This window comes from Carettochelys insculpta, chromosome 6, assembly GCF_033958435.1.
Source record: "Carettochelys insculpta isolate YL-2023 chromosome 6, ASM3395843v1, whole genome shotgun sequence".
Classification (NCBI taxonomy): Eukaryota; Metazoa; Chordata; order Testudines; family Carettochelyidae; genus Carettochelys; species Carettochelys insculpta.
Window position 1 is genome coordinate 85488780 of NC_134142.1, and position 26575 is coordinate 85515354.

The following is a 26575-nucleotide window of genomic DNA, read 5'->3' on the forward strand; positions in this document are numbered from 1 at the left end:
GAAGGTCTCAGAAGCTTTGGACATGTTCCCTCAGCCCAGGGAATCATGTAGATCTCAGAGGCACTGAGATCTCATATTAGGGTGAGTGAAGCCTCTGTTCTACAGCCTTGACTGAGAGCCAGCTGGCCTTTAGCTCATGAGGTAGAGCACGGGGCTTTAGACCCTATGCTTGCAGCTTCTATCCCTGGTGCTGGCAAGTGGGGTCTGTCACTGTTACATATGCACACCATGTCCCATAAGGGAGAGGGCAGTGGGTGTGTTTGGACATCACACTCAACACAGGAGTGGTCTCAGGCCTCACAACCCGGAATGCCCAAAGCTTCAAGTGAAGACAAATAGCCCCAGTGTCTGGCACAAGAGGGTCTATCCACCCTTGTAAGTTAAGGCAGTTCCTCCATACAGGGTAGAATGGCCTTATAGCCAGAATCTATCTAACAGTCCTTCAGTGTACTGCCACGTGGCCTAACAGCCAGATTCAATATGGCAGTCCTTCAATGCATGACAGCATGGCCTAACAACAAAGTCCAAAGGGATCATGAACAAGGCAGCTGGAGGGCCAGGTAGCGAGTCCAGGTCCATTGACTCCAATGGGCCACAGACCAGCATGTGGCAGTGGTGGAGCAGAAACTTACTGAGCTCATCTGAGTGGAAGATGCCACTCATTCACTCTCCCTGGCTCACTTACTACTCTGCTCTCTGTTGTAGCAGTTTATGAAACCTCCACATCTCCAGGTTTCTTCAGTTCAGATCACTCCTTGGGGCTCCATTGGCTGTGGAGCCTTATGCTGGTCCTTGGGGTCTCTAGCTTCTGCTGGCAGGGTCAGTGGCAGGTTTTCTACTGGAGCTTCCAAAACTCAGCCTTCCTCTCCAGCATCCAATCCAGACTAAGTTGGGCTTCTCCTTTTATACTGTCCCATGCACTTCAAGCATGTCCAGTGTGGCTGTGGGTGGAAGGACTGCCTCAACCTTTGAGCCTAGTATGAGATATACATATCCTATCACACTTCCTCAGACAGCTCATGACAAGTAGAAGCTGTAGTGAAATCCTGGCCCACATTGAAATCAGTGTGACTTTTTGTCAGGATTTAACATCTGCTCATTTGTTAAAGTGTTTTACTCTAAGGTTGTGCTTAGGTGTTCCACTTTCCAGCTCTGAAGTTGGGGTACTATCCAAATCCCACTGAAGTCAGAGAAAATATTACACTCAACTTTTGTGAAAGTTGGAGGAGATTCTGAATGTACTTTAGAATTCAATGAAATTTCAAATTTTTATGGTGACACATAGATGGAAGAATCCCACTCTCTGAGATAGTCAAAAGAAATGCCTTTTCATATTTGTACTCTCTGTTTTCCACACAGAAATGGATTCCTAACCCAGGACACCATTCTCCAATTATATCTGTCTCTACTACAGTCCACAGGTTGGTGTGCAACTTTTATAATATATTAGGCTGCTAATGTATATTCTTTAGGTTTTTTTTCCTTTTCTTTATTTGTATTTTCTCATCCTAATAATGAAAGAAGTTAAATATAATGCAGGCAAAGGCAGCTAATATAGTGAAGAAAGACCTATGAGCTATAGAGAGTCACAAGGTGACTATGTGAAAACAGAATCTGAAGAGAAATGAATGTAATGTGAATAATACTTTAATATTTGCTTGTGTTTGCTTTTCCCACATGATTCATCATGTAAAGTAAGTTCACTGGGTAATGGCTGGCAGAGGAGTCCTGGTCAGCAGTTCTCGTGTAACTCTATTGTTTGAAGTCTGGAGGGATCTGAGGCATTCTTGGAATAGGTGAAGAGACATAACACGGCAATGAGAATAGCCCTTATCTGTGGTAGATACTCGCAGACCTATAAGCAATGTTGCCTCTGACAAAGGCGTTTAGAAGGAAAACTGTACAGTTTTTCTCCCTCTATACTCTATTTCATGTGTTGAATTTTTTGTTGAAGGACAAAATCTCCTTTATTGACTTTGTGATAATTTTCTAAATAGAAGAAAGCACTTCTGCTTACTATAAAGTAAGCGCTAAACCCATCCTTGGGGCTGGGAATGATCACTGTGCTCCTTACCGATGGTGGTGATTTACCCAGTAAGGGTGGACGTGTAGATTTGATGAGAAGTGACATACTAGTAAAAAAGGATGGGTGCATTTAACTTGAATAAGGATTTTTTGCTTTTCATTAAGCAAATATTTGCATCCCACCTCACCTACAAATCAAGTAGAAATAGGGTTGTTTTTTTTTCAATAAGAACCTATAGCACTATGAAGTTTTAGTACAACTGGGGTTGCAGAAATACTCACCTGATGGGAAAGCCTGACGACACAGAGATGGAAAGGACTGCTGTATGAGACTGACATAGGTGCTTCAGACCAGCCAGCAAGACCACGTTCATCACAGGTGGGCTAACTTTTTGGACCAAAGGCCACACCAGCATACGGACAGTGTATTGAGACTAATGAAGGCTCAAAAAATTGGGTCTTGGGTGCAGGAGTCAGTGAGGACTCCTGCGGGGGTATGGCTTTTGGGTGTGGGAAGGGGTTCCAGGATAAGACTATGGGTTGGAGTGATGGAGGAGGTCTCTGGCTGGTGGTGAGGCTCTGAAGAGGGGCTCGGGGTGAAGTGTTTGGGATGCCAGAGGGCTCTATTGGCTGGAACCAAGGGTTTCAGATGACAGGCATTCAGCAGTCCAGGTTCTGGGATAAGCTAACCTCCTCAGACAATTCCTGGAAGCAGTGGCATGTCTCCTTCTGGTTGGTATTTACATAGAGGCATGACCGGGCAGCTCTGTACATTGCCTCCTTCCCATCCATTGGTGTCACCTCTAAAGCTGCCATTCCTTGTGGTTCCCAGCCAATGGGAGCTGCAGGGCTGGTGCTTGGGGTGAAGACAGTGTGCAGGGACCCTTCATGTGGGAGCCAGAGAAGAGACAAGCAGCTGCATCTAGGACTGTGCAGGGTAAGACCTAGACACCAGTCCCCAGCAGAAGCTGGGGACTGGTGAACACAACTGACAGGTTGGATGTAGACCATGAGTTGCAGTTATCTCTGTTGGGATAATACTTATTCTCCATGGCTATGTCTACACTAGAAGCATCTGTCTACAGAAGTTACTGTTGGAAGGGATGTTCTGACAAAACTTCTGCCTACAGATTGCATCTACACATAAAAATGGATTGATCTTTTCATGCATTCTGCCGACAGAAGGGCCTCCCCACAGAACATCTGTTTTTTTTTGTCGACGGTTTCTGTTGACAAAACGCATTTTGCGTGTGGATGCTCCAAGAGTTTTGTCAACAGAAACTGTTTTTTTACCAGGCATAAGTGGCTGCTGACAAAGGGGCGGTTTCGCCGGTAGACCCATGTTTACCCAGCTTTTTTGTGTTGGTGGCAGTGTTTGCTGGTGAGCAGATATGCAAATGAGTGTCATTTGCATTTTCAAGACCACCTATTTGCATACTTCTGCCAGCCATTCAGGTCATTGTAACCATAGCCTTACAGTGCAGGGGGCTGGACTAAAGGACCCTTCAAGGGATAAAATCAAGGTATAAATTCAATTAATTATAAATTCTTCTCATGTTAGATAACATATTGCTTTAATTTAGGTTCATCAAAAAGTGTTTTTTCTGCCTAAAATTAGATCCAAAAAGAGCTTTTTTTTTAAAGGGACACAATAATGTTAAAGCTCTAACTTCTCAAATAGCTTAAGTTGGGTAATCATTTTGCCTACAGGCTAGAGTCCAAATGAAAAAGTTCCCATATAGTGGTGCCTCTACATAATGAAAAAGCTAAAGACTTAAAAAAAAAAGAAAAAGAAAAAGAAAAAGAAAAAGAACATTTTGAACATTCATCTCAAATTCAAACTGAATCTTTTTTGGGAAGGGACACAAAATATGTCGTTTTCTTGAAAAAAAAATAATCTGAGCCTTTTAAATTCCAGATATTGAGTTCAAATCTAGTTAATATCAGATGAGAATGTGACCCTCACTCATTACTATAATGCTCCCTGTTTTACCTAAATATTGCAGAGACTGCATTATATTTAATGTTCCTACATGTAACACCAGTGCTATAATAAACTGCTATATTGCAGTACTGGGGAATATTTGCATTTTTATTTAAGATTTATGTTGCCATAATCAAATTATTTAGCTACTCGTATCTTTTGATATTGCTACACAAATAAATAAATCAATATTTTACTGAAAGTAGGTCAGTATGTTAAAGGTATCTGTCAGATCAGATTTGATCCATGATTTAAGTTTTGTAAAAGCCTGATTCTACAAGACTAACAGAAATGTTTTCCCATGTATTACATGACATATATTACATGCAATGTTAATATTTTCTAAAATTAGAAAAAACACATTTCCTAATACTCCATTATTGTATTAATTACTGAGAAGTAGAAAGTAAGATGTATAAGTAGATAAATTGATTAAAAATAAAACTGAAAGTTGCTATTTGATCTTTATCATCTAAATGTAGAAAATTAAACTCAACTTTAATAGTCTAGTGAGTTATTAGTAGTCAGTGCAAGACATTTGTTTGTCTGGTTAAAACATTAAAGTAGACAACCACTGTCCCTTTAATATCTCTAATTCCTGGAATTTTATAGAAGATAAGGTTACCTTTACAGCCATAAAGTTTGGCCATATTCCATGCACTCACGGTTGCTATAAAATCACAAACGTTTTTACAGCATGAGTAATGTTTGCAAGCATCGTGCTATGGACTTGAGAAACCCATATCCACGTCAGAGCATCTCTAACTCAGATGAAATACAGCATATATGTAGCAAAGATGTAACTAAGGAACACATTTCTGTAATCTCTTGGTGCAAAGATTAAATATACTTTTATTTAAGAGAGTACATTAGATGATGTGCAGGTAACGTAATTGGAAGATGCATGTTTCAATTCATCTTAAAGATACAAGACGTTACATAGTGTTTGTTGCTTATTGTCAGCTGAGGAATAACCATACTTTTTGCTTACGGTTTGGATTTCAAATCCATTTCTGAAAGTAAGCTACTAAACCATCCTAATATACAAATACTATATAATCTTTAGGTGGTTATAATTTTCATGTAGCCATCTTGCTTATATTTTCACAAAGAAACCTCCACTAATTGCTTTGAAAGAAAGAAAGAAAGAAAGAAAATTACATAAAGCTCTTTATAAAATGTAGTGTTTACTTGAGTGAATTGTACAGCTGAAATTGTTAAATGCTTCAGTGAGTTAGTGAAATATATTACTGGCATTCACACTTCCATGTTAGTTGCTTGGGATTTATAAATTACTCACAAGCAGGTTACTATATGCAAAACATAATGCAGCTGGTTTGCGTGCTTTCTGCATCTCTGTGCTTCTTAAGTTCTTTTTAAGGACTCTATTGATATTTTCACATTTTGATTGGCTTTGAAGGCCCTGTAGCACCCCTGCGGAGGATAAACTGTGATACTATGCCTATTATAGGAACATGGCAGTAGCTAGGAGGCTCTTTCTTCATCTAGAAGAAACAGGCTTGATGTTAACAGAGCTAAAGGTTTCATATTTAAGGAAAATATTCAAATGCTAAAGTTCTGTTTTGATTTGTTAGTGTAGTAAATTAGAATGCACATCGACTCAGGCTTGATGGTGTTAGGCCTTGCAGTTCCAGTGTCACAAGTACTCTTGTTTAAGGATGCAGCATGGACTAGCAGTAACAGCCCAGAACAAGGAGCTGAGAAGCCTGAATATTAATCATGGGACTGTAGTCACCTTGTTTGTGGTCACATTTTGTTTCATGAAGAGATTTATTTTTTTCACCTGTAAAATAATGGAGGAGGAGGAAAGGGAAAACAAACTTCTGTTTAAGTTTTGGGTCAATTCTTAAGGTATCTAATGTATCTTAATATATTTGCCTTTTTTATTGCGACTATATTTGTTTAGTCAGAGGAAAGCTCTTTTTAGACTCATGATAGAACCACAACCATGCAACATTTAGGGAAAAGAAGTATATGGCGTACAGTAAAAGCATAAACATGAAATTCCATTGGGGACCACGATGATTAGACAATACGAAGCAAATTAACCATATTCATCCCTCCACATACTGCACAGAGTCTCTATTTTCTCTGGGGCATCTCTGCACAAGCTCAGCTATGATTTATTTAGCTAAATGGAAGGACTAGCCACAGTGTGGCATGTATTCCCTTCTGATGGTCACATCACGTAATATCATTTATTCTGAGCAATAGCTCATCTTCCAGAGCTTTCAGGCAACACAGACCATGCATTCCCATGTGGCTGCAGGGACCAGCTAAAAGTAGCATGGCTGATCCAGTAGCCCAATTAATAACACAAGGTCCTGGGGGGACTGTGAATGGAAAAGAGACAAATGATGAGTTAGCTCTCTAGATTTATATTGCATTCATCCCTGCAATATCTGAGATTGTTCTACAGACCCGTGTATCAGAAAGAACCATGCTCACCCAATTGTACCCTATCATCAATGTTGCATAATGCATGCAAAAGATGAACTGTTCAGTCCTAACTGTGATAAATCTAAAGCAAGCAAGAACAGAATGAACAGAGGCAAGGTGGGTCATGTGTACAAGAAATTTCTCTCTCTTTGATGCAGTTTTACAAAAAGTAGGAGAGTATATATAAACCCATAAGAACTGTCTGAGTTTCTGCATCTGCTCATATGTGAAGTGCAGTCGTGTCTTCTGCATCCAGATAGCAGGTAAGAGAATTCCACTAAACAAAATTTGATCTTGTTTCCAGCCATCAGTGCTGGCACATGCAAAAACCAGGATATGTTTGAAATCAATGCTTTTCTAGCAAGGAGAGGTAGTTGGGACAATACATTTGAAACAGAAAAATCAGACAATCATGTATCTCAGTCTGTATTTTCCTGCTAGTATTTTATGCCCAGTTTGGTATTCTGCTTTAAATGAGAAAATGACCTCTTCAGAGTCTTAACTATGATATATCTAAAGTAAAGTTGTAGCTGTGGGTATGTTTCTATTTGTCCATCAAACATATTGACAGATGAAGGGAAACGCAACAAAGTCAGTCCATAAGTGATGCTCATCAAAGGTATGAGAAAAAGTCTGATGAAATTAGCAAACCTTCATACTTGCTAGATAGAAGCTGAAGTGCACTCTGGCTGTGTCTACATGGGCACAAATCTTCGAAATAGCCATATTTCAAAGATTACTAATATTCAATTCAGCACCGCATTAGCATAAAGATTCTTCCGTCTGTGGTGCTTCGAAAGCGCCGCTTTCAAAAGCGCGCAGCTCGGCACAGCTACACAGGGGTCCTTTTCGAAAGGACCCCATGCCTTTTGGAATCCCCTTATTCTGATCAGTGATTGGGATAACGAGATTTCGAAAAATGCAGGGTCCTTTCGAACAGGACCTCCGTGTAGCTGCACCGAGCCATGTGCTTTTGAAAGTGGAGCTTTCGAAGCACTGTGGCCGGAAGTGCCCTAATGCTAATGAGGTGCTGAATATTCAATTCAGCACCTCACCAGTAATCTTTGAAATATGGCTATTTCGAAGATTTGTGCCTGTGTAGACACACCCTCTGTTTCCTTCAGGCCTCTACCTGTGCTCTCAGTTAGTTCTCTGTGGTGACTGCACCAGTCTTAACTTCTCCAAATTGAAAGATTGTGAACAGGATTTTCCTGTTGTCAGTGGGAATGCTAAATTTCTTGAAACCTCACTTCATGTGATTACTGTATTGAAGCTTTGGGCTTCCTCTTCATTGCAGCCAGTTCTTTAGATGGCCATAGAGGCACATGATAAGGAGGCATGCACTCCACGTGTCCCAACCAGCAACACCTGTGAACATCCAGCAAAGGCTGCACATATTATCAACTGTTTCTCTCAATTTTCTTGTTATTGGGGATCTGTTGATACCAGCTAACTCCAAGAAAGTTTCTAAGACAGCAGAGGTGGAAAACTGTTCAATCTCTGCTCCTGCCTTGAGAACATAATCCATCTTTCACAACCCTAGAGGAGAGTACTAAGGACATATGCCTGATGAACACATGAGATAAGTTTGCCAAAGTTAACAGAAGCTCTGCTGGTAAGTACAGAGCTGAGATAACAGAATTTGTCAATGTCGTCCAGAGCTTCATTATTGACATAGATTTTAGGTGGAATGTCAGTATATTGTTTTTTTAATAGCAATTGCCATGCCAAACTTGGTTCATAAACGAGGAAAAAAGTTCAGTATGTTGCTTCTGTAAACACTAAAGAACGACAGAGCTCTTAAAGCTCCATTCTGTGAAACCAGGATTTCTTAGGCTTGAGTTGTTTGTGTACCCATTTATTAATAAATATTAGTTTCAAAGTAATGTTGCATTTTCATAAGTAAATGGCTGTTCTTTAAAATAACTCATTTACATACATTTCAGTAGAAATGCCAGTAAAGGCATAATTAGTTTGTCAAAAAAATAAAACAAAACCAGAAACCTGTTAACCCTCCCAAGTGGCATAAAGTGTCTTGTCATGAAACAGGCATATGTCGAGACACCAAATATGTATTATTAATAGAGGTTTGTTGAAGAAAACATCTAATTCTCTCAGCATGTACCTGAAAAACAGTGAAGTCTACAAGCTATCATTTGTGATTTTATTTACAGATTTAGAAACTCACATGAAGTCCCAATTATGTTTCTACAAAATTAGGTTTCCTTTGGTGCATTATTAAATTTAACCACGTAATAGTAACAATGTTTCCTTTTTGCCATTCTGATTAAATAAACACCTATCATTTATGTTATACTGCTAAGAAGAAATAGGCAATGTATTTAGTACAAAATTTGCTGAATTTTTAGTCAGATATTCTGTCACAGGTTATTACTCTGTGCATCATTTTTATCACTAGCCAAACATATCAAAGCTGGCCACTCAGTTTTTAGCTTTATTTGGATGCTGAAGGAAGCTTTAAGGCAGCTTTTTTATTTGTGCAATTTAAGTATACATTTATTTTGGTAGGTGAGGAAAAAAGTCATATTTGAGGTTACAAGGCATTTCCTCTTGTTCCTGCTTGGTTGAATCTTCTCCGTGTTTGTAGAAAATTTAAAATAAGTCATATTTGATTCACTTCCATGAGTTGCGAATCTACACATCTCATATTCTTTTGATTATAGGTAGCAGGTATAAAACAAATGGAAGGAAATATTTCTTCCTGCAATGCACAGTCAACCTGAGGATGTTGTAAAGGCCAGAACTTTAACAAGGTTTCAAAAAGAACTAGATAAATTCATGGAGGATAGATCTATCAATGACAATTAGCCAAGGTGGCTAGGAATGGTGTCTCTTGCCTCTGTTAATCATAACAGGGAATGGGGAATGGGGCCAGAGTCAGAGCTCCTGCCTGCCCTGTGGCAATGCAGTGGCAGGAGCCAAATCCCCTGCCTGCCCTGAAGGGCCGGGTGGCAGACCTGGAGTCCCCTGACTGCCTTTCAGCAACATGGAGCTAGCTGGAGCCCTGCTGGCAGCCAAGGGGCAGGAGCTGGAGCCCAAATGAAGTGCCAGAGATCCTGGCTGAGGCCAGGGTGTGGGGCCACAGCAGCCCCAGGAGCACAAGGCTGCCTAGGTGCAGAAGCCCTGTGCCTCCTGTGGTGCAGCAAATTCTCTTGCTCAGGACCTGTCAGATCTGGCCATGCCAGGCAAGGGAGGTTCTACCTGTGCTACTTCTACTAGGAAAACCAAGGCCTCATAATATAATAAGTGTGGCATGAATATATAGTTCCTGGAATCATGTCAGAGAGTACATGCTCACAGTCCTGGCTCCCTTTGCCCTTCCTAGGCCTACTTTCCTCTACATCATGCTGATATGGAGCACTAGAATGTGTGTGGTGGGGTTGTGGGCAGCTGTGAGGTTGCGGAGAGATTAGATTTGAACACGGTAGGAAAGTGGCATATGCTGTCTCCCATGTATCCTCAGCCCAGATATGCTACTTTGAGATCTCCTCTGTTTTTTTCAAAGCAGGACCATTTGTGTTGCCAATCTCCACAGAATGCTAGATAGAATTAGATAGGACATTACAGCCTCAACTTGGCTAGAAAACAGGGAATGTTGAGGTTCAGTCGAATGGATAGTGGTCCGATACTCTGTGACCAGGATTTTGTATTTATCAGCATGCATTGAAAGAAGCACATGCTACTCCTTTTTGAATACTAATCTAGGTGTGTTCCAGAGCACACACCCTTTACCATAAGACATCATGATAACGAATGAACCACATGGCTGGCTTTGCTTTATATCTCTAAACCCCATCCCCAATTCACTTAAAACTATGATAGGTTGAACCTCTCTTGTACAGCACCCTTAGGACATGATCGCTGCCAGATGAGAAAATGTGCCATACCATGGGAGGTCAATATTGTCTAGCACGTTGCCAACACTTCCACTGCTTATTAAGCTGTTAGAAGACATTTAGAGGGTAAATGATAGCTAAAATACACCACAAAACACTGCAAGCCAGGACTAGTGATTGTAAACAAACATTATGGGACCATGGGAAACTTGGCCACACCCATGATAAGTGGTCCTCCGGCTAACTAAAATCATGCCATATTAGGGATGTTGCCAGATGACAGAGTTCCAGATTAGAGAGGTTCAACCTGTAGTAAGTGCAGGGTTTGTCTTAAGTTTCTTCACTTTCACAAAAATTAGAGGTAATTTTCTACTCAATCATTCCTGAGACAAAGACTCTATCTATGTATAAATTGCAAGGATAACAAATGGTTCTATACAACAACCACCCATGCAAGTCATCAGAGCTATCCACGCAATGCTGCTGCACAGGGTCGTCCACCTGGGGGATCTGGATACCACCATCATGGGCTTCCAGGACCTTGGCTTCCTAAACTGCTTCAATAATTTAGATGGCATGCACAGCCCCATCCACACCCTGCCACACAGCGCCAGCCAATACGTCAACAGGAAGGGCTATCATTTGGTGGTGCTCCTGGCCCTGGCGAATGCTAGGAGCTGGTTCATGGACATCTACATAAGTTGGGCCAGCCACACGCATGATGCCCAGGTCTTCTGAAAATCAGGGCTCTTCTGGCACATGGGGGACAGCACATTCGTCCCCCAGGGAGAGATCCCGGTGTGTAGGGGGGCATCACCATGCCACTGTTCATGGTGGCAGAAGCGGTGTACCCTCTACAACCATGGCTCATGTGTCTGTACACGAGAGACCTCGACCCCATCTGGGAGGCATTCAACCAGCACCTCAACCACGTCCACAACATCATGGCGTGGGCCTTCAGGCACCTTAAGAGGTGATGCCGGTTCCTCCGCACACGGTTGGTGGTTGGGATCTTCAGCATCTGCAGGTGGTAGGTGCCTGTTGCATCTTCCACAATGTTGTGGAGGGAAAGGTGGATGCCTACATCCCTAGGGGGTGGGGGGCGGGCATGTGGTCAGCAATGGATATGAGCAGCTGGGGACCGCCCCCATCTGCCAGGCCCACCAGGATGGACAACACATTAGGGAGGCCCTCAGGCAGGCCTTTGCAGATGGCCACCTATTACCCACAGTGCCACCATTTCAAAGGCCCCACCACGGGTCACCACCCCCCCAAGGCACCTGCCTCCCCACAAGACGCCTATGTCCCATCTGATGGTGATGCAGCTTGTGGCCTCTCACACAGGTGGGTCTTCCCAGACCACAGTGCATGCTTGTTGGGTGCTGTCCAGCATCAACTGGCCCTGCCCTGTGCAGCAGATGTGCGACCTGCCATGTACATCCCAGAGGGTCCCTCGGTGATGTCCAGGGATGCCCAGCTCCCAGTTACCAAGCTGGACAAGCAGCAGGGGATATAGATGGTGATGTCCCCCTCCTCACTTGATTACTCCATGGTTCCCTTGGCCTCTTGGGTCCCTGGTCCATGCTGTTCCTCTGCTGTGGCTCATTGGCCAAAGCGTCCAGGAGAGCTTGGGGTGGAGAGCTGTCCTGGGGTCCCAGGACGCCCCAGAGCTCCCAGAACTAGGGGCAGGTGGCTGGGGCTGCCCCAGAGCTGCTGGCCTGGTCCCTAGCCTGGGCATAGCCCTGCTGCAGCTCTTTGATCTTGGAGCATACCTGTTCCGTGATACACTCTGGGTAGCCCCTCATGAGGAGGCCCTGGGCCAGGTGTGCAAATGCTGTGGCATTGTACTGCTTCACCCCCATCTCGTGGAGGACCTCCTTCTCTTTCCAGAGGCTCAGGAGGTCCTGCAGCTCCCAGTCCATGCAGAAGGGGGCTCTTTTTTTTTCCTCCCCCACAGAATCCTCGGAGCCCTGCATGGGCTTGGAGTGGGGGCCATGGGGTCCGCACGGGGGCTGGCTGCTGCCCATGGTTTGGGAGTGTGGGGTTGGAGGACATGTGGGGAATTCTCCTAGCATGCTTTCAGCTTACTGCCACAGGGTTCCTGCATGCATGCTGCTTTAAGGTGGCCAGATGCAGGGATCATAAAGCACTGCTGCTACCAGCTGGAGTGGCCCTGTGGTCCAACTGACTGGTGCCAAGGTAGACCCCTCTGTCAAAAAGGTGGGATGTGGAGCATCTACACGTGTACTCTTCAATTTAGTTTTTCAAAAGGGGACGATCTTCCTGATATGCGATCGGAGTTCAGATTTCAACGTCTGCACCCCGTTCCTTCGATTTTCTTTCAAAAAATGGTGTTGCACGTGTAGGTACTCCTCCCACTCTTTCAAAAGAGGGCCACTTTGATGTTTCGTGCACGTGTAGACCCAGCTATAGACTAACAGATATTTTGGAGCATAAGCTTTCATGGGCAAAGACCTGCTTCGTCAGATGCGTAAGTGGGGATTAATCTCAGTTTTAATTAGATCTGACTCATCCAACCTTTGTACATTTCTTTGGACTGCTAGTTAATTTTGTGATGCTTTAAATGCAAGACAGAAATAAAAAGAATGTGCCTTTTTATCTCCATGATGCAAATGTTTTGTTTATAGGGTGAATATCATTTAACTACAGTTCTATGTCATGCATACATCTTCTAACAGGCGTCGCCCTAATGAATGCAGTATGTGAAGTACTTAAACTAAGATTGTGATACTTGCAAGAGGAATTGACACAAGCCGTGCAACACACAGCTCAGCTAGAAATCACTACTTTTCATAATTCCTCAGATCTGACTCCTGATCAAAAATAATTCATGACATTTTACCAGTTCCTATTCTTGAGAGTAACTAAGGGTGACAAAATCATTTGCATGCAAGTTTTAAGTTACATGTTCATAACAGCACTTTGATTAACTGAGTGATTGTATTTAAAAAAAAACATTAATGACTAATCAGAGATTCATATGGACAGTACATGTGAGGTTAAAAAGAAAAGAGAATGTAGAAAAAGGTTACTCTTTCATGTGTTTTATCTTGTAATTTAATTGTGACAATTCTCTTCAATATATGCTGTTTAATTTGTGCCAAAAGCCTTAAATTAATCTTCGTCATAAAGATTTAGGAGAGAAACAAATTAAATTATATATACACACATATATATTTTACTTTTTTAAAGAAATGTTTTACACATGAGCAGTCTCAACACTGCCTTCACTCTTTTCCAAATGAATTCTATGGAAATATTTTTCCATTTATGTCTCTCGGCATGGACTTAGGTCGACGTATCCAGTGCTTTTGAAGAATGTATCCCTGGTTGGTATTAGAACTGAGTTTCAACCAGGCCAGTAAGAGTTATGGTCTTTGTCTGCCATATAACCTTGGGTATCCTGTGGCTGTGCAGATTTGGTGCAAATCTCTGACTCCAGCTTCCTGTGAGCAGTCCACAAGCCTCACTCTCATTACTCTATACAGGCCCATCTTAGGGTAGGTCTACCCAGCAAACTTATTTTGAAATAACAGCTGTTATTTTGTCATGACTATCCTAGTGTCTATACAATGTAACTGCTATTTCAAAATAATCTGTAGCAGCGTTATTTCAAAGTAAGCTCCTCCTGAATAGCTCTTCTGGAATAGTTTATTTCAAAATAAGCCTGCTGTATAGACAAACCCTTAGTATCTCCAGCCTTGAGTTCACTCAGAAATACTACTGCAGGGCCCAGTCCAACTCAGGCTAAAGTTACACTGTGGTTTCTATTTTCGGATATATTTGCAGTTCAGGGCTCTACAAGGAGTTGCAACAGTGAAAGCAGCAACATGCTGACAAGTGTCAGGTGCTGACAGGTGTCATGTCCAGCCTTTCCCCTTATGTCCATCTACTGTGGTTCAAATCACACCACGATTCTGTCTTTAAGCCTCCTGACATTAGGGCCCCTTTCCTACAGTCCATTTACACGGACTTTATCCCTTTGGGCCCCAGGAACAAATCCCTCGCTCCTTTTTTTTTTTCCAATTTATTTTGTCTGGGTATTATCAGGTTCTGTGGAGATTTGGATGCTTGTATAAGGAGCAAGAACTTCCAGCCCTGCACTTGCATGGAGCTGTTTCTCCATCTCTGTTTGTCAGGACAGGACTGGATGCGGTACACCTGCTGAATGAGCAGCCAATGTGCTCCGTTCCCCACTGCCTCTTTCAGAAGGAAAAGGAGAAGAACTCCCAGCCCCACTCCCCAGCCTTGTTCTGCTGTACAGAGACATAGCTCCATGAAATGGCAGAGGACAGGTCTGAGGTACTAATTCCTTTCTCTGCTGTGGGCAAAGGGCCGGGGGATGTGTGGAAGGAGCATGCCAGTAGTTTGTCCAGCAACTACACTGACTCCAGCTTTATCCAGCTGTATACAGAGACAGCTCCAGCTACACCAGACAGAGGAGATACAGCTGTGTAGAATTGCATGGGCAGGGCTAGAGGGTGGTACAGTCAGACCAAAGAAAGAAGCGGGGTGGCAGGATTGCCAGCTTACAAGTCATTTCCTTTCAGCCAGCTAAATCATAATTTCAGTACCAGGACTAGAAATCTCAGCCTCCTGAAAGTTAACACAGCTGCATATCCACTAGGTAGCTCTACAACCAGTTATGCCCAAAATCTACCTAGACAACTTTTTTTATTATAGATATACAAGTGATTTAAAATCTTACCATGGTGATGCATCTATGCTGCTGTTGCATGTGGTGAAAATAAAATAAAATAAAAAAGGGCAGATATAGCAACTGAAGATGATGAAATTGAGAAACCAAGTAGCTAGCTAGTTATATTTTTATTAAATGGTTAATAAGGGTCAGTCACAATGTCAGCACAACAAACATTAATACAAATGGTCAAGAGTAGAGCAGAGAGTGGATGTGCAGAAAGTCAGGCTTTTAAAAAATGACAAAGTCACTGACACCGCAGTAAGCCACAGTGTTGCCTAGTGTCACACCACGTTCAGTAATCCAGTATTTGCATGATCAGTTCTTTACCGACAGAACATTTTCTAATTTGTATAGTTTGCAAAATATTGATACATACATCTTTTAGCACCAGAGGTCTTTGCTCCTTTGCTCTCTTTGTCCTCCTCTTCTCCTCTCCATTCTCTTAGCTCTTTTTTCAGGAGTTTGCAGCATGCTTCAAAGACAGACTGACTGGCTTTTGCAATTTTCATTTTGCAGTACACAGTCTGTCTCTCTCCCTAAATACCTAGCAAAGTGAACCTTGCCAAAGCAAGTAAGTCAGATGGAAAATCATTGCTGCACTGCAGGAGAAGGAGATGGAAATTGGATAAACTAGTGAATTGATTGAACTGGTGTGGAATATGAGAAGACTTGTAAAAGTGTAGGGAAAAAGGTCTTTGATGTGGTGTGCTGTCTCTTCTGGCAAGACCCTTGACAAGAATGTTTATAGATTCTTAATAAAGTTTAAGCTATATCATCCTCTATCTCTCATTTCTCCCCCTCTTCCTTTGAAAATTATTATCCAGACACAAACTCTAAAGAAATGTCTTATAAATGACAGAGAAAAAATATCCTGTTCCAATAAGTTAGGATATAATTATTTTCATGCTCCTAAAAGTGTGCTACATGGCTCAGATAACAATGCTCTGTTTTTATTCCAAATGTCACTTTCATGTTGCAGCTGTTGTGCCATCTCTTGTGTTGGGAGTTGCTTGAACCAACACAAAGAACAGTATAACCAACACAAAACGAAACAAAAGCATCACAAGAAGCCCTTAATATTCTGTGTAAGCCATCACATTCAAGCTTCGTGTAAAAAGGCTCTGCAACAGTAAACATATGGGTTGTAGGGGGGTTCTCTTAAGATCAAAAATGAATCAAGATTTTCAAGATGGTCTAGAAGTAATTTTTAAAAAAAAATCCAAAATCAGAACATAAAAATGGTGTAGAATGAGTCAAAGGAATCCACCTGAAAACAAAATGTATCACAGCAAGCAAAAGGGGAGGAGGACTTGCAAAGAAGCTAAAAGAAAAAAGAAAGTTGTCACAGTAGGCCGCCACATTGCATTAGAAATACTGTGACAGTATTGGTGTATTTTATAATGATGCTTTTCTTGACTTGATATCTGATAGAGCTTGATAAAGTATAAATTTTCCTAATTATTATACTTCACTCATGTTTATTTTAGAAGTATTTGTCACAGTCATCTTTCTAAGAAGGGAGAAAATAACTTTTTCAAGTATGTTTAATATGCTTTGATTTAAATTATGATTGTAAATCTAGAATTAAATTAAGCTCATTGATCATTTCTTCTATGAACTGTAGAACTAGGACTATTGTCTCTCCCTTCCAGTTTCATGCTCATGTCGAACAGATTTGTTATGACTCCACCCACACATGGAGATCCTCAAGAAAAGGAAGCAATGTCATCTAATCACCTCTGAAATACTGTAGAAAAGAAAAAAAAAGAGGAGTTACTCATCTGATTGACTTCTTAGAAGGTAGTATCATTCCCAATTAACATATTGTATCATTTTTGACAATTTTGAAGGAGAAATATTACAAGCAGAGAGAGTGTCCGAGAGATTAGAATGAAAGAGGGTTTGGCAAATGCAATTGGATATACTATTTGTTGTGCAAGTGGTGACACCTACAGTTACAGTTACCTGAGACTTTCTTTTCTAAGACCTTAAAACTGTTTGGGCTGACATTTTCCATGTTAAGTATCTCTACCTTTGTCTGAATATTTTCAGAAAATTTCAATTAAACAGCTCAGCTGTTTAAGGGAGTTTAGTGAGGAAAAAATATATTCTTTTATCATGTTAAAAAGAAATTGTCATACTTTTTCATTGAAATATGGTAAGAGGACTACCTTTGCACAAGGGATAAGTTATTTGTCATCCTTGTAAATATTCATCCAAATGGGCCAAGTTCAAAGGCTCTGATAATGTGCAATTAGCACATTGTCAGTAAATATTTAGGCTATGTCTACTCTACAACTGTCTGTCAACAGAAGTCACTCTGACAAAGCTTCTGTTGACAGAACGTGTCTTCACATAAATACAAATAAAAAAATCAATCCACTGTCTTGACAGAGAGTGTCTGGGCTGCCTGACCCTCTCTCAACAAAACAGCCAACCAGAAGCTCAGCAGACAGGGCTACCAGTGATCAGGAAGGCCTGTTTGTCAAGAGGAGGCCCCCAGACCATCCACACAGCTTTTTGTCGATAGATTCTGTTGAGAAGGTATTCTGACTCATGGGGGAGAGGTAGAAGGCTGTTGACAAAAGGGACAAGTTCTGTGGATTGTATGTCAACAGAATGAATTTTTAATGTGGATGCTCCATGGGGTTTGTTGACCAAAACTCCTGTTTTGTCAAAAAAGAGGGGGGGCAAAAAAACAAACAAACAAAAATAAAATTCTGATGTAGACATAGCCTTCGAGTTTATCAGCTAAAACATGTGAAGATTTCATCTTCACTGAACATGCTGGATCTCTTCCACATTTATTGTGTGCTAACTAGACTGTACATGCACCATTCCCTACAAACAACTGAGCATACTCCAGCCTGGGGCTGCAGCATGTTTTTTGCAGTTGCTTCTCTAACATATTGGAAGCCTCTGTGGGGCCTGGCACCGGAAGTGATAGCAGGAACAGTCTATCTCGTGCTCTCAGTGGATCTCCTTGCTGCCACGCAGGAAACACAGGGAAGGAGCATACTCAGCTGAATGATGAAAGGTGAGAAGTGGCGTGGGAAAGGCGAATTACAAAGAGAAGCCAGAACTGGATAGAGAGTGACAGAAGCAGTAGAAAAGGAAGAGCAAAGAACTGGGGCAGCTTGGAAACAGGGAGGATCAGGGCAGAAGTCAGACAATGTGGGAAAAGGGAGGAATCAGGAGGGCTAGTAGTGGAGAATATGCAGCGGCAAAATGGGGAGATGGGGAACAGTGTCAAAGAAGAACAGAGAGCAAGGAAAGGGGAGGGGAGTCAGAATGATGTGCAACCACTAGAAACTGGGAATGAACTCATGATGTCTGAATCTCAACATTTCTTTGCTGTCAACAAGTAGGTGAGAAAGTCACTGTCAAAGGGCATCTCCATTGCCTTCTAGTTGCAGCCTTTTATTGCTATCATATTGTCTCCATTACCCAAGCAATGGATGATTGTGCTGTCATGGATCTAGAGATCCCAGCCACGCTGATAATTGATGTAGGATTCTATATGCTTCCACCTTAGGCAGTGTCTGGTTTTGTGGTGTGTTCAACTTTTTTTTTTAAATCAAACAAAACAAAACAAATGCTAAAGGGGAAGGACCTTCCTTTCTGGAGTCCCCTGCCTCATTCACTAAATATTTCAGCTTCTTCAACAAGAAAGATAAGAATCCTGTGTAATGTATGAGGCAGGGACCCTGTGGAAGAAAAATAGTATGTGATCATACAATTAAATAATATCATAACGTTCATGCACAAGTGTGCTGGATTAAGATTGTTAAGGCAACATTAATTTTTGTCTTTGCAACCTTAACGTTCTTTTAGCAAAATGTCATGGTTTATTCTAAATGGACTTTTGTAAATTAAAGACTATTTTATCAAATAGATACTAGCTTCACAGTTCTAAATCAAATGGTTTAATTAGTAATCAGACATGATTTGCACATCCACACAGAATAATTATCGGGACTGGCTAGGGTACCCTTTTACACTAATTAAAAAAATACCGTAATAACTACTTACCATTAGAAATTTAATTTTAGAAAGACATTTGTGAAATCTTGTGAAAGATTTTCATATAAGAGGGCACCTAGAGGGTCAAAACTTCCATTAAAGTTCAAAGTAAGTATTGTGGCAACTCAGACATTGGATACATTTTGCGGAGTCATGTCCTATTTTGTACTATGCTAATTTCCACTTGAACCATACTGACCTGGGTAGCTGGAGTTGAGGTACAGTGGGACAAAGGATGAAAAAAGGAATGTTTGGATCATCTCCATCAACCCATCTGTTTTCATTTTCTGCATAATCAAAACCCATGTTAACAACTAAGTGATGTGAAGGTTAACTAAATTTGCTATTCAAAAATGTCTTTGTGTGAAGATTGGGGACCACCTACAGTTTATTGATACAATATTTCATGTGGTCAGTGCATTACTCAAAGCTTTCACGAGGGTTCTATGTGGATTAGCATTAAAGCTAACTCCAGCTTCCTGCACTTGGGTGAGGATGTAGAGATCAAGAGCATTGCAAAAGTCAGTGCTCTCAGCTGCAGCAGGAGAGGATAGGAACCTTGTGTGATGAAGAGTGCTTTGGATTATTTCATCAAGCATAATTGCATTGTACTAAGTGGAAAAAAAATGTTTCTACCTTTAGTATAGAGAGATTTGTGCTGTATTTTAACCAGACACGAGAAAGGTCTAAGCAAGGAGAGAGTACAAGTAATTAATTAATTAATTAATTAATTAATTAATTAATTAATATTATTATTGTTTATTTATTATAGTTTGATTTAAAATTCACACATTTAACAGAACTCATCCTTTCAATCTTAAAGTGAAGAAATTTAGAATTAGATAGCCTTTCTCCTGTGAAGTGCTCCATAGAGTACAAAGTGCTTATGTCTGACCTTCACAATATTCTGATTAAAGTGAAAAAATGCTTCATAAATCCATGTATGGATTACTCACCACAAAAATGCAGATGCCATCTTCAAGTTATCTATTAGCACCCAAAAGTCACTACTTAGGTCCCATCAAATCACTTGTGCAATAATTAATTTTTTGGTAACTATGTTGTACATAAGTCACTACTTTTTTTTAAATGTGTCTCACTCAATTACTTCTACATTAGTTAATTGGCCTGTGGCAGGTATGTTTATGAGATCTTAAATGAGTTTATTGTGGAACCACTTCCATTTAACCATGATGTTTTGCTGAATTGATTTCTCTGGCACTTGAGAGGTTGCCCTCTCTTTGAACCTGTAGCATCATTAACAGAAGGGGTTTAGGACAGGCCATTAGAATGAGTTTAGTGGGCCACTGTTAGCCCATAACCACAATTTAAGAATTGTTAATGTCTAAAAAAGAGGTTCTGGCTTTCAAACCATCAAGTTCTCTAAAGCTGTGCCTACACTATAAACTAGGATCGTAATTCCCCCACTATGTACCTGATATTGATGGGCATGCAGTCAGCCTGGTTATCTTGGTGGGCACACAGTCAGCCTGGTTCAGCCGTGGCTCTGCTGCCACTATCTGTTCTGCTATTCCTCCTCCTCTTGGCTCAATGAGCAGCAATATAAGTATGTATATGTGAGCAGTTTAGCGGTAGCCTCAGGAATGGAATTATGAATAATATGGAAAAATGTTATGATGCCATTATATAAATTAATTCTGCATCTTCATGTAGAATACTGTGGCAAACTGAGAACCCAGTCTCACTCCATTGCAAAAAGGCTATTTCAGATTGAGATGTGCTTCACAGAAGAGAGGAGTGGAAATAGGCCCCACAGTCACAGAACACCCCATTCCAGCATCCTCCTCCTGCTGTTGTAGATGACCACTTTAGTGAGGGCCAGGCGGAGGCTGATGAAGAGGTCCCGTGACTTGTAGAAGATGCTTATGCTGGAGCTCAAGCTCTGGGACCATGACTGACAGGAGCTCGAAGGCGTTGAGGGCTGTATCAACCACAATGTTCTCATATGAGTACAGCTCGGAGTAGTGCTCGACCTATTGCTCCATCTGTTTGGCTTTGTCAGTGATGACTTCACCAGATTTGGATTTCAGAGGTGCCGTCTTGTTCTGGATGGGTCACATTGCCTTCTTTATGCCCTCTTACATTCCCCTGAGATTACCAGAGTCAGCACACTTCTGGATACTGCTGCATAGCTGAAGCCAGTAGTTGTTGGCACAGCGCCTGGCTGTCTGCTGTACTATTTTTCTGGCTACCCTGAGTGCTTGCTGGGTACTCTGACTCAGTGAGCATTTATACTCCAGAAGTGCAGCACGCTTCTTTTCGATGACTGAAATTATCTCATCAAAGTTAGCTTCGAACCAGTTGTTTGTGCTTTCAGATCTTCTTCCAAACACTGACAAGGCTGTATTGTAGATTGTGTCCCTCAGATGCTGCCATCTGGATGTCACATCAGCACCCAAAAGGCTGCTGCGCAGATTCTCCTCAAGGGTATCTCTGAACATTTCGGCTTTTTCTGAGTTTACTGTCTTTCTGGCATCAATGAGGGGCCTTCCAGTAGGTTTAGAATGGTGCAGCTTCCTGGGTCTCAGCTTGAGCTTGGAGCAGACTAGCAAATGATCTGTATTGCAGTCAGCACTATGGTAGCTGTGTGTCAGGAGGACATTTTTGAGGTTGTCACATCTGGTGATGACCAAATCTAATTGGTGCCAGTGTTTTGAGCGTGGGTGTCTCCATGACACTCTGTGCTGTGGCTTGGTTCAGAAAAATGTGTTTGTGATGCACAGATTGTGGTATGTGCAAAGTTCGAGGAGACGCTGTCCGTTGTCATTCATTTTTCCCACACCGAAGTGACCTAGGCAAGAGGGCCATGAGTCACGATCAGCTCCAACTCTTGCATTGAAGTCACCCAAAACGTACAGTTGTTCACGAGCAGGTATTTGCCCTACAGCATTCTGCTCTGTTGAAAGAGTGGTCGGACTGTCCGGCTGCTCTCTCAACAAAATAGGCACCCGGAACAGCAGCAGACAGGGGTGTCCATTGTTCTGGATGCCCTGTCTGTTGAGAGAAGGTCCCTGGGAGCAGTGACACAGCTTTTTTGTTGACAGAATCTGTCGATGGCAGCATTAATCCTCATGGCTGAGAGGCAGAACATTGCCAGCAAAACTGCTGAGTTCTGGCGACAAACTGTCAACAAAATGTATTGTGTGTGTGTGGATGTTCCACCAGTTTTGTTGACAAGACTGGGGTTTGACATCAAAACTCATTAATGTAACTGTAGTCTAAGAGTCTTGTCTTCTTGGATCAAATTCTGTGCTAAGGCACTGACCATATGTGTGACTATTCTCATGCAAGCATCTGCCTCTTAATTTAGCCAATTGACAAAATTCATAGAATGGTATTTATTCAGAGAGATTCAAATATTCTTCAATCTGTGGAACTGATACAATTTGCATAGGTCTCGAGATATGATTCATTAATTCTTTTTTCAATCTTTATGAGGTTAGGATTTGATTAATTGTGTATAGACATATTTCAGGTTACCCGATAATTTTAAAAAGTAATCATTTGAGCAAGAATGAAAGATCAGTCTCCAGTAAATATGCATAGCCAGATTTTAAGTAAAGGAAGCATGCATAGTAACAGCATTATCCCATGTTATCTTTTGTTCCTTACTGGTCACCTACCAAACAGCCATGCTAATCTTTTTAAATTTATTTATGTGTCTAGGTGAAGATTGATGAAAAAAACACTTACAAATTACTAATGAAAACCTTTCAGATGTATAAGAGGCATTCCACACTTTTCATCTTAAATACACAGAAACAAAAAACAAAACAAAACAAAACAAAACTATATGCACAACAGTGACCAAGCCAGGGATGACAAGTTTGACATACACAGAAAGAAACAAAACAGACAATGTGAATAGGGCAGTCTTAGCATTTCTCCTCAACTCCCTTTCTGCCTTTCAGTCTGAATAGGCTTCTCTTGGACTCCAAAAGCCATCCAGGCATTTTCTCCCTAGTTCCAAGGTTAACTAGGCTTAGCTATATTTGACCATTTTAGCAAGGGAGCTTCTATCAGCTTCTCTCTTCTCAAGGAAGCACAGTCAGGGACTCTGAAAAACCTGTTCTGGAACGATGGGTGAGAGCTGTTTTTTAAATTTTCTTTCCTCACCTTGTTACCCACACACTTCCCACTCCTATATTTCTTTCCCCTTCACATGCCATATAACCACAGAAGAGAGAGTGAAATTAGGTAACTAAACAGCAAGCTTCCATCCCCATGCCCCCACCCCCATGTTCTTTAATTTACAAAAAGTGAGATCTGACAGTTGCCAGGGAAACAAAAAGCCACCACTTTCACTGTACACCTAAGCAATTATCAAATCATTGTAGACTAGAAAAAGAGTGGAATACACATTTCAGTATTGTGAATTTTGCCACTTTCATCCTAGAATGCATTAAGCTAATCATTGAACATTACAATATAAACTCTTTTGCAAAACCCTGTTGTTTATAAACATGTTGTCCAGCATGGCCTTCAATAGCTAGCTATGCAAAAAGGAGGTGTCATCAGTGCAGTTCATGTTTCAACATTCATGTGGCGTGCATCAATGGTGCATCAATGACTGGCATTACAGAAATACCTAGAGTGATTAATTAGCATAAACTCTTGAGGACTTTCTCTTATTCCAATTTAAATCCTGCAAACACACACATACAAATACACATGGGAGAGGCTTTTTTAACTCCCTCTTTCAGGGTATGCCTGATGTTGGGTCAGTCCCATTGCAGGCTGGTATAGCCCCAAGAACCATGCACACCCTCCTCAGGCAGCATTGGCTCCGCTGGCTTGGCCACGTCCACAGGATGAACAATGGAAGGATTCCAAAAGACATCCTGTATGGTGAGCTAGCCTCTGGCAAAAGACCTCCCGGATGCCCCCAGTTGCGTTACAAAGATGTCTGCAAGAGAAACCTCAGAGAGGTAGACATCAAGCTGGACAACTGGGAGGATCTAGCAGACGACCGCAGCAGATGGAGGCAGGGGTTACACAAGGGCTTTCAGAAGGGCGAGTTGAAGATCAGACAGCTAGCAGAGGAGAAGCGAGCGCACAGAAAGCACAATAAGGACTTGCCAGACACCCACTACATCTGCAAGAGATGCAGCAAGGACTGTCACTCTCATGTGGGTCTTTATAGTCACAACAGATGCTGTAAATGAAGTCCTCAATTGAAACTTTAAAGGGCGCGATCCATAGCCTATGCAGACTGAAGGATGCCTACTACTATAGCCCCAAGAGCTACTTTAATTGGTACCCTTATTGTAATAACCTTCTCAGGGATGCAGGATCTCTTGCACAGGAGGGAACAAAGGTCATTCCTCCATCTCCTCCCTGCACACATGCACCACTGCTTCCTCCACTTCACACCCTGACTGCTTGAGAAAGCTGCCTGAATTAATGGCTACTGTGGGGTTGCAACAGAGATGGAATAGCTAAATCTATACTTGCCATGGAGATGTCCCTTATGGAGTAGGGGGTGTGCTTGCATCTCTTTGCTCTAAACAAGGTCGTACAAAAGTGATCCATGCCAGCACAGAACGAGCCCTTGATACAGTACCATAAATGGGGCCCCAGTTTTGATGGGGTTTCTGGGACAATGCTAATAAATAATAATGATAAATGCATTAGAGTGGATGAGTTAATTACCAGAAGACATCAGTGTCTTCCAACTGGGACCACTTTAATTCAACTCCAAACACCAGCTACTAGCATTTCTGGTCTGATATTAGAGACAAAAGTAGAGTATCTAGAAGGACATGATGCTTTGTTTTGTCAAACAAGAAAGTCTACAGGTCTCATGATAACCATGTAAGAATATGCCCTTGTTGTGCTAAGAAATCTACATTTTACCATGAATAAGGTCTGTTGGACTGGAACTGTGTGTGCTCAGATACATGAAAATGCAAAGACAATATCTACTGTTAATCATTGAGTCAGGCTTTTTTGAGAATGGACCACAATCTTCTCACATAAAGCACAAACCTGTTTATTACAATATATAGTCTGGGGAACTATTACCCATAATAAGTTTCTGTTTATTTGAAAAACAAACATGCAAACAAACAAACAGAAGCCAGGTCACTGATTAAAATTAATTTATCCAGGATAGTTACTTAGTTTATTCTTCTGTTGGCTTCTTTCTCTTATTTTTCTCAAGTTGTGTTTGCATCATATTCAGTCTTTTCCAAATCATAAGTAGCAAACGGTGATCTGAAGGAAGCTTTTCTTCTGCCAGAATTAATAAACCACAGGTGAATCTGAAATATATGTAATAGTACATGCAACTTTGGTATTTCATTTCACTATGCAAGACAGACCAACATAGGATCACCATTCCCTGGAAAGTAAACCTAGTGGTTTTAACTGAACCCTTTACATGGTAACATTTTGACCCTAGGAGGCTTTATAATACCATCACTTTCACTGGTTATATTCAAAACTCTGAAGCAAATCAGAACACTTATCAGGCCCAAACAGAACACTTATTTCAATATCTGAAAAGGAAGTTAAAACTTTGACATGTATAACTTTTTTATATTAAATGCTATTTCTTTTGGGTAGAAATAAACTCATTCTGAAGTCATAAAAAGGTTCATTTTTACTTCATCTGTTTTTTAAAGGGTACAGAGGAAGACTGTAGTACTGCTAGAATTGATATTACATTTGTTCTCTTCCATAAACTCAGACGCACTGGAATTCTGGATCTCTTGTGGCATAAGCCAAACAAATTAAATCTTATTAAGTTTATCTATTAAAATATTTGATTTCTGCTTTACAGAATCCTGAGAGAAAATATTCAATGGGGGAAACTTAAATATTTTCAATTTTGCATTTTTAATTTGATAAAGACTCAGTGGGGTTTCCTTAGCAGTTTTATAATTAATATGTTTAACTTGATAATGATCATACAATTATAGTTCATCCTTTCATCTAGATGGATCACAAAGGTCCAGTTCCAAAGCCCATTGAAATCAGTGGAAATACTCTCATTTACTTCACTGTGGCTAAGATCAAACCCAAAGTACGTTAAAATAGTATCTAAGTATTTATCCTGGAACGTAACTATGGCAACATTTCCCTTTTGCTGAGAGATAGCCAATTAAAGAAATATATGGGCACCACCAATCTTTCACTCAAACACTCCCTTTTCAGTCCTTTTATTTACTACCCCACCAGCTCTCTGGCTTTAGGTACTGATGAACCCTGTCTTGCAATTGGATTCTTCGGGACAGATCCCTAGGTGCTTTAAGAGCCAGGGAGCCCAAAGACTCTGCCACCTTTCCAAGTCACAATTGTAACTGGAAAGAGGAAAATACCTTAACATGAAGAATTGTAAGTAAACATGCAGAACAGGGGGTAGAAGGCACCAAGGATTCCTAGTGGTCTTCAGTCTTCAGTGGTTTTGTGCTGGTCTGTGAAGGAAATGAAGCTAGAGCGCATTGATATTTTTGATTAAAATACCCTTTCTGCAACGCC